The sequence below is a fragment of the Amblyomma americanum genome, chromosome 2, assembly GCF_052857255.1.
Source record: "Amblyomma americanum isolate KBUSLIRL-KWMA chromosome 2, ASM5285725v1, whole genome shotgun sequence".
Taxonomy (NCBI): domain Eukaryota; kingdom Metazoa; phylum Arthropoda; class Arachnida; order Ixodida; family Ixodidae; genus Amblyomma; species Amblyomma americanum.
In genome coordinates, this window is record NC_135498.1 from 7,528,635 (window position 1) to 7,541,646 (window position 13,012).

The 13,012-nt window shown below is 45.5% G+C and overlaps 1 long non-coding RNA gene across 1 annotated transcript in view; it reads right to left on the reverse strand.

The window, feature by feature from the left end:
* LOC144120490 (uncharacterized) overlaps window positions 1-13,012 on the reverse strand; it is a 276,226-nt gene that overhangs the window by 252,003 nt on the left and 11,211 nt on the right. The gene's annotated exons all lie outside the window — the stretch shown is intronic.

Genomic DNA, 13,012 nt, shown 5'->3' on the forward strand with positions numbered 1-13,012 from the left:
AAAGGTGGGTAGAAGCATAGGCTGAAGGTGGCGGGCTCGCAGCGGATACGCTTCTTAAAGTTAAAGAAAAAAGCTAACGAAGAATAAGAACGTTCTTCAGTGATGCTACATTTAAAAAAATAAGCAATGTGTGTCACCGCAGCAATGCATGTTCTTGCGGCTTTTATCTGCTATTCGGAATGCATCACCTTTAGCAGCTTAGCGGCTGCATCCAACTGGACTGCACCTACGCTGTGGGATTAACCTTCTGGTCACACTAGCTGTCATATAAAGGGTGGGAGGGGGTAGAAGGCGTCTCTTGTGTTGCCCCAGAGACTGTTGCGCTGCCGGTCTTGTTCTCTAAGTCTCAGGTGAACAAACCAGTCTCCCAAACATCTCCGTTAGGCGTGGTATTCTAAAGTGATGTTGTATAAAAAGGCTAGTTCACCACGCTTGTTGCGCAAGGGGGAATGATGGAGTCGATGAGGTCCTGTCGCGCGGAGCGTGAGTTTGTGTTTGTTTAAATTTGCCTGGGGTCTACCTATTGGGTACGGTTAAGGGCGCGATGGAGAAGCATAATAGAATCTCGTTTCTCTGTAGAAGTCAAGCGTTGCTCAGCAGGTATGAGGCGACCAAGAGGTAGTGTGAAGTCCTCCATTGATCATGTGTAGTATTGATATGCAGAAAAAGTTTTCGCAGAGATTTGTTTCTTTTTTTACTTTACTTCTTCATTTCCCGTAACTATTGGGACTCCCAGCCCTTTTAACGCGATAGCGTTACAGGTCCCGTCCGGCGAAAAATCCGGTAGTGTCACGAAATACCAATTGGTACACCTGGTCGTGACGTCACAACAACATGACCTCGCGCGAGGGAATAAAAGACCCCGCAACGTTTACACAACACAGCTAGCAGTAATGACTCCACTACACAATTCCTCATTGGTCTACAGGTTCTTGACGGGATCCCATCACTACTACGTAGTGTCTCTGAATAAAACCGATTGCGCTGTAAAGAAAAAATGGCCGAGCTTGGACTCAAACTGCTATCATTTGGATCGCGAGCAGTGCGCGCTGCACCTCGACAACTGGTGAACGTTCGTTCAGTGTTATTGTTTAGAGGCTTTATGCGACCACCTCATAGTGCATAGCAATACCATCGCATTATACTCTTAGGGCTACTTAAGCGTCCCCAGAAATTTGCCTTATCTCGCTTAGCATCCCTCAGTTCCTCATCTCGGAGGAAAGCCTTCCTACTAGCCTTCCTTTCGTGTAGCAGACGTGATAATTTTTCTGATTCTTTTCCACGGTGTTATCTCTGTTGTAGTAATTACACTTGGAACTTTATATCGTTTCCTTAATTCGTGACATCTCAGCAAAGAGAAACAACACGAAATTTTCTTTGTGAGTTTTTTAACGCCCCTTCTTTTGTGTAGTTAGGTAGTTTGTGTAGTTAGCGATGTACGCTATCTAGTAACATGTTTATTGATGTTGTTCGCTCTTTGCATCGCCGTTCCTGCGCCGTTCTGCGCGGTTGTTGCTTTTTCCTTTAAATATTGTGTTCTGCATAAAGGACAAACTTTAGCACAAAAAAGTGGAAGTTTGGGCTTGTTGATAGCACATGACATACTAAGCAGCTCGACAACGTACACGGACGAGAAAGAAAACACACGAGCGCTCGTGTGTGTTACTTCTCGTACATTAATGCTCTGACGCTATTTTGTATGTCTTGAGTACAAAGTTCTTCGTCGAAATTAATTTCCTTAGTATCATCTTGCCTCTCAGGGACATGTGAAGTGAGGATCACTTTTGAATTTGTGCGAAAAGCTTCATGCGCCTTGATACTTTAATTTTACAAAGTCGTTTGTTTCTATTCGGTGCTGTCCGCTGCAACAGACTCGCCAGTTACAAAACATTAACCCTGATTTACCTGGTTAAGCTTCACCAACTTAGATACGTCAGCAGGTCTGCCCTTGCTTAGCTTGATTTAGCTTTGTTTTGCTTTCTGTAAGTTAGAAAATTTGAATTGCACCCAAATGTTCTTGCCGTCGTTCCTTAGCTTCCCTCCTGCGTTAAGCCACCAGAGCTGCTCTCTGCGATTCGTGTCGCAGTTTCCTCTGTTCGGTGGTCTCTGAAGCCACTTATACAAGCCTCTCGACTGCACGTTCCTTCGGCGACTTAATTATTCGCCTCTTCTTGCTCACTCTTCTACACCCCGTTCAGAGTGGTAATACTATCTCCGCTGACCTGCTTCGGCTTGCCGCCTCGCTATATCCACTGGATCGGTTGACTCACGCTGGAGCTATCTTCTTTTGCGTTGCCGTTCAGCTCACTGTGCACGTCATCGGGCTTTGGGATCTGTCGAAGGACCAGTTTCTTCCAGGATTTACCGCTGGCTGCACTGCACGTTCATTCGGTGACTTCATCCTTCGCCTCTTTTTTTTTCTGGCATCTGCATGCGCACGCTACCGTGTTTCTCACTGTTCATTTCCATACCCTCTCTCCATTCGGCTGCAGCTTGCGCGACGCTCCTCCGAGCTTATCCGAGTTATTCCGAGGCTTTATCATGATGAATCGCGGCTTCTTCGCTAGTGACCCATCCCTTGCTAGCGCACTAATATACGTTTACGCTTGTCTGTACCCTCCAAAAAAAGCTGTATAAACACACACATCATCATCATCACCAGGCTGACTAGGCGAAATTCAGATCAAAGGACTTGCAGTACAGATAAAATACGTAGTAAAGAAACACCAGGAATAAATGGCAACAGACCCCAATAAACTGTCGGAGCAAGGCCAGCCGCCTGCGACGGTTCAGTTCGATTCTGTTCGAAATTCAGCCAAAATGACGTCATTCTTATGCATGTTTAACAACCGGAAAGCGAATGGTGGCGCTTTGTTCTGTCAGCGCATCATTTCGCACTAAGAGCCGGTGGTTGCGCCCTGCATTTTTGATCGGGCGCAAACGCACCCCCATTTTTTTTTCTCCAGCTCAAACATACTGCATAATTTCCATCTGGTAGCCATTGCAACACTCCAAGTACCCCCTTTCCCCACCTCCGACTTACGCGCAGCCTCTTCCATTCCATCGTCAGAATCGCATATTCCCCCCTAATCGCGCAGTGCATGACAGTGTTTCTCGTATTTCGAAGCTTCGAACAAAATTTTCTGCAATTTTCCAGGCTAGAAAGCGGCTGTCATACTTGCTGCAATGAAGGGGTCCACTGTGAAGGGTTGACCAGAGGGTAGGGAAGTAACAGGAACGCTTCACACTGGCCGGGAGGTTTTTTATCCTTTTATGCCATAAAACATAACACAACACAATGTTTTATCCTTTAGAGGGGAAAAGAGATATAGGAAGCACGCACAACAGCGGAGAAAGAAACTGAAAGGTGAAGCCTCGCATTTCGCTTCGCATTTGCTAGGGCTACCTTTATTCCCAATTGAGACATGCCCTTGTCGAGCAAGGGGCTTTGCTTCCATTACGAATTTAGGGATCGCACTCTTTTTCTGCATCTCACAAACTTCCCTTTCGTTGCGTGCGTTCCCAGCCGCCATCGTTCTGATCCTTGCTCGCATGTTTAGCCTTCTCCAATATTTCCTTCCACCTGAGGACCGCACGCTACCGTAGTCCAGCTTTCTTTTGTGTGTCGCCCTCGCACGTGAAGAAAAACTGCCTTAAAACGAGAAAAGCGTCAGCGGGGCATCTCGCTGGCTCTTTAAGGAACCGTGTTCGTGTGCATGCGCGCTGGGCGCACTGTGCATTTTTTATATTCTTCTCTCGAATTTTTTTCTACCTCCCACGCTTACATTGAGAGGTGGCTATCTGTTTACATAAGTGAGCCAGGGCTGGAAAAGTTGCCGCACAACTGTCCGCGGCACGGCGTGTCGAGGAAGGTGGGTGCTGCATTATGTATCCACACCGACGCCCGAAGCAGTGGCTCTTGAAAGACAAAGGCCGAGCGAAACCGACGGAGCGTTGCCCCTCAGGGCGACCGACCGCGGGAGTAACACGCGCTGGAGTTGAGTACAGACCAACCGCTGAGAAGACGTCAGGGCCCGCGTCGCCGCGCCATTTAGTCATGGTGTCGTTCTGCAGGCGACTAAATAAAGTTGTTTCCTCCTCCTCTTCCTCCTCCTCCTCTTCCTCCTCCTCCTTTTTTTACGCTTTCGCAGAGGGGTTTGGCGAACGATAATGTGCAATGTAGTGCCAAATGTCCTCGTGCTTGTCTTCAATATTTCAGGGCTAGTAGCCACTGTCACTGATGCGCACTTGTTGCGTGAGCTCCCAGACACCCCCAGAGCCAGTGGGGGTGGCGGTCTCAGAGGAGGCTCCCGACAGGAGGATCCCTGGAGGATCCCGACGGGGCCGTCCCGAAGACCGGCGCGCGCTGCCTCGCTGGTCCGTGGCTGGGCAAATGGTGCCGACACAGGAGTAATGCGAAGTGCATCTTCGAAGCTTAATGTACGACACGGGCTGACCGACAGCTCTCAACGTCCTTCCTATACAGGGCGCACCGCGTCTGTTCGTAACTTCGCGACAAGGCAGGTGAGCACATACGCCCAGTATTAACTGCAGAATATCTCTCTCACCCTCCCGACGAGGCACGCATCGCCATTGGTCAAGAGAGGAAATAGTTTTCTAGATGAGCCGAGTTGCTTTTTTTCGACCCGGAGAGCGCCTCTCTCAGCATGCTCGAGGAAAAAGACACCTCGGTGTGCCTTTTTAGTGGCGAAAATCGCCTGCCAAGTTTGCTTAGATAGTGGTGTTCCAAAGTCTAGGTCAGATGCTGCCGGCTGTGGGAAGCTGATTGAGAGTGTTTACACCGCCAACTTTTACTCTCGTTCTTTCCTGTTTCGAAGAAATAAAGCCATTTGGAGTTCGGCGCCCATCCTGTGCTTGACTTCTTTGTGCTCGTTTTTTTTTAGCGCTGTGCAAATTTCGCTTTATTTAGTATCCGCCAACTAGTTCGCCAACTGGTTATACTCGAGGTTACGCGCTCTCCGTCAACAATGACTGAAACTTTCTCCAAGCTTTCTCGAATCGTCGACGGCGCGTGCGTGATTTTTTTCGCGCGGCGCCGGATTTTATAATGTGTGCCGAGTTTTGTGACAACCGCATCCGACTTTTACAGCGAGAGCCGTTACTGGAACTCCACCTCGAGTGGGCGTATAACTGAAGCCCATTGTAGTTGTAGGTCTCATAGTAATCCGCAAGCCAAAGGAACCCCAGCCAAGAGCCAGGCTAAGCCAAGAAAGAGAAGAGGGAGAGAAATAAGCAGAAAAGACAAAAGAAGCCAAGCTAAGAGAAGAACACTCAGTTGAAAAAAACGACAGAACCTTCCCCAAAATACAAAATGTTTTGCGGTTTGGTAGTAACGAGACTTTTATGTACTGTGGTATTTTTCTGTACGAGTATAATATTTTCTGAAATATTTTCCTGTAGTTCTGTCTATACGACAAGAAACTGCACAATACAACAGCAAATTCTGTTGTTAATACAAGTTCATGGTGAAAAATACTAAAAGACGTCTGTTGGGATGACGGAAACTTTTCTGTTGTGTTTTTTTTACAGCACAGCAAAGAAAGAGCGAAAAACGATAACACAGAAGATGATTCATTAATGTAGTGAAATCCTATGATGTATAAAAAATTGCGTTCCTAAACTATTTCGCGCTGAAAAATGCAGTTTTACAGAATTTCTGGGTATGCGTCGTGCTTAGAAGTGCTGCTTACACGCTGATGCCGAGTGTTAAAAAGCATTTCTCTCATTTCTGCTTCAGGTGGTTAAATTACGAGAAACAGGGTTTGCAATTTTTAAACAGGAATTTTATCTCTTCTTTGCTCTGTTTAATCTTTCAAGCACAGCGGCGGATATTGAGTGTGGAAACGGGTCCAAAGAAGCACTTAAGCATTGCGGATATTTTCCTCACTATGTAAGGGCGTAAGAGTAAAATTTAATTCAAATATGAGATATGTTTACCTGCACTATGCTATTACAATTCTCATGAATTCAGATAGAGTGCTCTGGTAGCGAAACATCTGTGATATAGATCCATTATGAGTTACTAGTTCAAATACCGTGTGGTCCTCCACTTCTTTCTTCATATTTCATCCCTGTCACTCCCTTTTCATCGAGCACCTTAAAACCTCTTCCTCAAACAAGGCTGAAGAATTCGGAACCTGCTATTTTATTTTTACACCTACTTACGCTTTGTACAACGCTTAGCGTAATAAATTAGTCTTGTTTTTTAAGCACCTGTGGTGGCTGAAAAAGGCCACAGCAATTAAGCTAATACGTACCCTCGATAACGACTTTTCTTTGTTTAGTGAAGTATTGGCTGTACATCTAAAGAACAGGAGATTCGAAGCAGCTGCAGCTGTGCATGCAGTCATTGCTCTTCGGGGTGTGCCATGTTCAACAACCTCTGCTTTCACACTGTCTTCTTGCTTAGCGCTCCTATAGGTGTACAACGCAAAGCACTCCATAATGCAAGCGGAAAAAAGCGCAAATCTCCCAACTTAAGAGCGCCTAGATCTTAGGCACCGCAGAGGAGCGATAAGAAGCCATTAAACAACCTCGGAGGAAAGCTGTGCAAATTACCGCCTACCAAATCGATCTCTGCACGCAGCACGTCAGATACGAGGTTTCTTCTTTTCGCATCGTTCCTAAGGTCCTTCATGAGTTGCTTTATCGATCATTTTCAGGTTGGCACGTTGTTCAGCCTCTCACTTTGGGCTTAAGTGGAGCGCTCTGGTGATTACTTAATGGAAATCTGGCTCTCTAGAATACTGCTAAAATCTGAGAATTACCTTCAAAACGAGGCTTTACACTCACTTTTTTTACAAATTTTAAACGTGCGAAAATATGGCCGAGATTTAAAGATGTTTTAAAATTTTGAATAAAGCGAAAGTGTAAAGTTAAAAAGTTTTTAGTGTTCAGCTTGCAATATTTGTTACATTTTAGGTGCCGCGTTTACTATTTTTTTTTTGCACACGACAGCACACCACCGCCCATCTTGTGCATGCACTTAAGAGGAATTGTGCTTTTCTTAGCCCGTAAAAAGCTTGGCTTAAAAATAAAAGCTATTGAGGTCACTTGGTAGTGCATCAATAACAATACCGCTCAAAACGGCTGCTTGAAAGGGCTGCTCGATAAATTCCCCGAACTCCCTTCCGCGTACGCAAAGCTTCAAACGGGGCTTGTTGGTAAGATTTCATGGTGTGTGCGAGTGTGCGTCTTTCCTTGTTGACCTGTTTCCTTAAGCCGACGCAGTTATAACAGCATGCAATCTTTACAGTGCGTTCACAATCAAGTGAACGACAGTTTGTCCGGCTGCCCTATTTCCCAAGTTTTTTGTGCCCAGTCTTGGGAAGGGGCCTGGGAAGTTATTCCCGTTTTCTTGGAACCTCTTTCCAGAGCAGCAAGCTCGGGTGCAAGAAAGTTTCCCTGAATTAATGCGAGTTCGCTGTGCTTCAACAGCATATTTGTCAAGACGGCACTGAAGCCGAGAAAGACTGAACACCCCAATATTCAAAGCAGCCATCGCTGCGTTCCCCCCTAATTTCATGAACCGTCTGTGAATTCCTGCCGATCTCTCACTTTCGCGTTAGCCCACGCGTCTGACCATTCTTACAGTTGTAGGTGATAGGCGTTTCCTCGGGTGACAAAATTGTGTCAATTAAGAGTATTGTTGAAAAAGAACATGCAACGTTCACCTGCTGTTTACAGCAGTTATTATCTGTGTGTATCTCAGACTTCACTCTGCCCTATGAGAGAGAGAAAGAGAGAGAGAGAAATGATAACGAGAGGACAGGAGGAGAGGTCGGGCGGTAGAATTATGCCCCTGGCCTGCTACTCCACACTGGAGAAGGGGAGGAAAGGGAAAGAGCGAAGGAAGGTTGATGGCGGCATAATACAATGAGTTGGCTCCGCGTATTCTAGGTGTGGGTGATCTGTGTGAAGATTACAATATCCTCTTCCAAAAGAAAGGAGGGGAGTGGGGGGTGGGGGTGGGGGGGGGGGGGGGTATGTGTTGCTGAGTAAGTGGCAAAGCCAATGCTGAGCATTGCTTGCCCAGGGCGAGGACGACGAGTTTTCTGTGTTGCGCGCTAACACAAACAGAAACGAGACTGAGACCGTCTTATTCATGTATAACTCCCTAGAGAGTATATGGCAGGATCCATAAGGAATATGCGTGAGCGGTGATGAACAGTGCTTTCATTTACTGCAGGCACTGTCACAGTTCAGTGTGAAATGACAAAGGTTGAATCGCTCGCATATTCGCTTACGTATGCAAGCCTGACGGCAACAGCGCAGAACTAAGTGAGCGGACAAAGGACTGCCTCCACAAGATAGTTCTTTCACATGCAAATATATCCATTAGTCTCGTATTGGCATTCTGCTGAAAGCTATGCAAACGTTCGAATGATTCGAAGCGTTGCAGTGCACCCCTGTCTGAAAGCACAGACGCAGGAAGTGAAAAGGTTATTTCGACAACAACACGACTTTTATAATCAGCGTCATCTGGCGGCGTTTGTCATAACATAGCAGTACGTGGGCGTCAGACCCGAATACGTCGTTGAGCTCTAATTCGCTCCCTGCGACTGAAACTGCTCGGATAGCTTGCATTAGATTATGATATTCATAAACTTTTGCCAGGCTTCCCAAGAACCGCTACGCGTGAAGCTATCTGATATGCTATATATCTTTCCATTCCGCACTCCTTCCTCCGCTCCGTTCTTCCGCATCTGTATCCTTGTTTCTAAAGCAAGTGTACTTATCTTTTAGCTTGTCCGTTTATACGATGAGGTAGCATCATCAGCTTTGGCAATAAGCGGCAAACGCCTCGTGGGCTGATCTCAGCTAGAGAAGAAAGAAAGCTTTTGAGTGGTGCGTTTCTTGAAATTAAATGCTACAATGAGCAGCTGTTTAACAACCACCGGATTATGTAAAGTATGACTGCAGAATTATTATACTCCGAAAGATCTCACTAAGTACTGAGTTCCAATGTTTGGTACCGACTAACGGTAGCAGTGCGGTATCTAACAAAGTCAACGTACTTTATCAAGAACTGAGTGGAATTTTCATTTTTTAGAAAGCCTAGAAATGTATAGCTGTGCTAGGCAAGCGAATTTCTTGAAAGCACGGCACCTGTGTCTATTTCAAACTTCCGACTGGCTTCATTTTTGCCCTAGAACTCATTTTTATTATGTTCACATCATACGCGTTGAGATGCCGTTTACTGTGTCATTCTTTTCTCCAAGCTGATATCGGTGCATGGCTCAGCGAACATCTTTTACCAAAGTTATTCTTCACGCTCAGGACCCACAATTTCTGACGCAGCTTTTCTTTCACGGCATTCACCCTTTATGCCAACATGGATGTAGTTTGGCCGGAGAAAGTCCGCTGCATATAGCAGTCGCTATAAAACTGCGAGAAATCTCCGAAATAGGAAATGTGGAACCGACGATGGAGATGTGCCTACCACTAAACAAAAAGCGACATAAAGTTTTCGGAACTTCCGACACGGAAGTTTCCGGTTGCCGCTGCGGGGCCGGAAGCTGTTGGCATCGCGCTTGGGACAAACAACCGCTGTCAGCGTAGGAGGTGGAAAAGGAGCATAAAATAAGCGAGGGAAGTGGCGGAGTCGCGTTCTTATCACGGCGTCGCGGAATGAAGAATGCCGGAATGAGCCCTCTTGAATCCCCGCTTACTCTTCGCGCCGTCCCATCAAAGGCGGCTAGAACATCGATGCGCTCAACACAAGGGAGCAAAGCGCGAAGAGGGATTTGTGCTAAGCCTCTGATGCGCCATTATTTCACTACAAAAATGCACGCAGAAAAAGAAACAAAACAATAATGACTTGTTCCTTCGGTAAGAACTAAAATATGTTGAACTTATGATGCGCAGGTGCTGAAAACATCGATTAAATGTTAAGGCTTTCAGGATTTTATCGCTAATGGTTCTATAAATGTAAACAACCCGAAAATTATGATTACAACTTTAGTGAATTTAGTTAAGCTCAATGAGTTCTTAATGTCTAAGGACGGTACAGATAGCGCATATACGCAATCGCATATAGTAATTGAAAAGCAAAGTTGAAAACCGCTCCTTAACTTGCCAGTGCCTCCTTACGACCGGAGAAATTTTAGGCTGTTTTGCCGGTAGGGTTAACTTATTCATGAATTTATCTTTACACACGCCTCCAGGATATCTGGCTGTTGACATTTCGACCTTCCTTTAATGAACAAGTTTGAAAAGTCAGTCTCCTCACGTATTTTAGCAATTCAAACAATTCTGTAAGCAGAAATGAAAACTACTCGGATATTTTATTCCTATATCAGGTGATACGAAGAACATAAGAAGATTAAAGACAATGTTTTCTGCTCCTTGTTGCCGTCATTCTAGGATTGTATCAGGAATGCTGTCTGTCAGTTTCAGATCCAAGGCTAAAGCTGCAATGATTGTAAGAGCAATAATCACATAGTTTCAAGAGACCGTTGTTGTCATATTAGTATGTGCTGAATTTGGTCTGATAATAACGACGGGACATCGGGAGGCCTTACCAAAATCGGTAGCACGACACTTAGCCAACAAGTCGAAAGGGTGGGCATGGGAGTACGACTGCCGCTTCCGACGCAGACTTTATTTACCCTCAGGTCAGACAGACCAGGCATGCGTGCACACAGTCGGAATCCAATGCAGATGGCTTGCACCGACGTGATAGCGGCCGCCATGTTGGTGGACCAGAACACTAGCCAAAGGCTGCCCGGTTATCTAATCAGTTTGTCTCAACCTGCTCCGATGTGCACTGGGGGACTTATTCCCGGCCTACTATCAGGACATTCAAGACGTTTTGTCGAAGCCATTCACACGTGTGGCGCGAACAAAAAGGAAGGCAGGAGAAAACGTCAGTACCCTGTTTCACTATAGTTACGTGCAGATTTGTAGAGCATACGGGTTCGACTAGCCAGAGGCCGAATTCACACGCCTCTCTGCATGTTTCAACGGTTCATGGCCGATCGGCTCTACAAACTCGCCGTCGATGGTGGAAGCACGAATCGCGTATAATCTTTGAATTGATTTGAATCACCGCCATCTTCCTTCACGTCTGGTCGAGCTCAACGTGCAATTATTTACCTTTTGGTTCGGTGTTTTGCATAACTCATAACTGTAAATATTGTTTCTAGGAAGTTTAAATTACTACACAACTCGAAAAGTATAAAGTACACATTACGATCTATCTCGACTATCACAACATTTTTTTTCACCATTAATATGAAAGGTGTGCGTCTGATTTGAATTTATTTGTTGTGCAGATTTAAAGCACACCTATACATGTGCTAACTTAGGAACATGCGTGCAGCCCTGCCTGCTATAATCGACTACGCTCTCTTCCTCTAAGTACATGTAATACATCATATATGAGCCCAGGAAGCCACTTAGAAGAATATTAGTTAGGAAAGCGGCAACAAATGTGGACCAGTTCCATCAGCAATGCGGCGCAGCAAGCGGGATGTACAACTACACCCGACATGAAATAACATGAGTCATATCTCTATATCTACCGAGAGAAAAAACTTTGTATTTAGAAGGGATATGAGACCATTTTACACATGAATGAAACCTAGGCACTGATCCCCAGTTCTAATGCCAAATGCTCACACATTCGTCCAGTTTAAGAACGCTATTTGTTACATCACAAGCACACGATATCGCACGTTCTATGAATGGCAACATCATCTGCAGAAACCAATGCTTCAATTACACAGGCTTTATGTTCAAATCCACGAATGCTGTTGTTATTTATTAAGCTCCGACAAAGTGGCTCTAGGTATATAGCGTTGAGTAACGGTGACAATGGTCAGCCCTGTCGCACATACGCTCTAACTGCAATTCTGCCTGTAAGATCCTGCTTAACAACGAGATGGCTGGTACAGTTAGTATACTTCATTTTAAGCCCTTTTAATATTACCTCTCTAACACGGACATGTTACAGGATCTCAAACAGAATGTCGAGCAGACAAGATGAAAGGCATTTTCTAAATAGATTTGCAACATTGCGACTCGTCTAAAATCGACAGCATTACCACCTATTATTCTTCGAGTCACATGATCATTGGTGAAATGGTCTGTTCCCGAATTCCGCACGTCTGTTGGGAGCTCACCAGAATATCTATAACTGACTGCAAACGTTTGTTTAAAGCTTTCGTCAAAGGATTATAGAGCCGCCGCGGGGGATCAGTGCTAATGGTGCTCGGCTACTGACCCGAAAGACGCGGGTTCGGTCGCAACCACGGCGATCGCGTTTCGATGGAGGCGAAATGCTAGAGTCCCGTGTACTGTGCGTATGTCAGTGCACGTTGAAGAACCCCAGGTGGTCGAAACTATCTGGAGCCCTCCACTACGGCGTCCTTCATAGCCTGAGCCGCTTGACGACTTTAAACCCCATTAACTAAACCAAACCAAACCAAACCACTAAAAGATTATAATCAACATTAGTAAGCGCTCCAATAATAATTTTCGTGCTTCAGCTCTGCAGGTTCATCGGCTTTTCGTATAAATACTGTATGAGCGCTGGGAAACGATGGAGGTACATTTAATTTTCTCAACGACTCTTAAAAAACGCTTTGTAAAGTGGGAGTAGTTTCACGTATTATTGCCTTACAAATGTCGCTGCTATTCCATTAGCATCCGGTGATTACAACAGGTGTAGCTCATCAATAGCGCATTCTAGTTCCGCTGTCGATACGTATGTCGGGGCACCAGACTTAAAAACTAGCCTTAAAGTCCTTTTACGTCCGCCGATATGAAAGGGAACAAATCACTATAATACTGAATTAAATTATCCTTTATCACATTGTGATCGTCCATCAGACGACCTTTTTTTCCTGTTTCTACGATATCTTTCCCTCTCGCATACATTTTTTCCGTCGTCAAATTGCGCCGATTGCGCATGACGTCTGCATACAAGCGATCTTTTCGTGCACGTATTCGTGCTCGCTGAAGCCTTGCGACATCGGTAGCCTCAAGC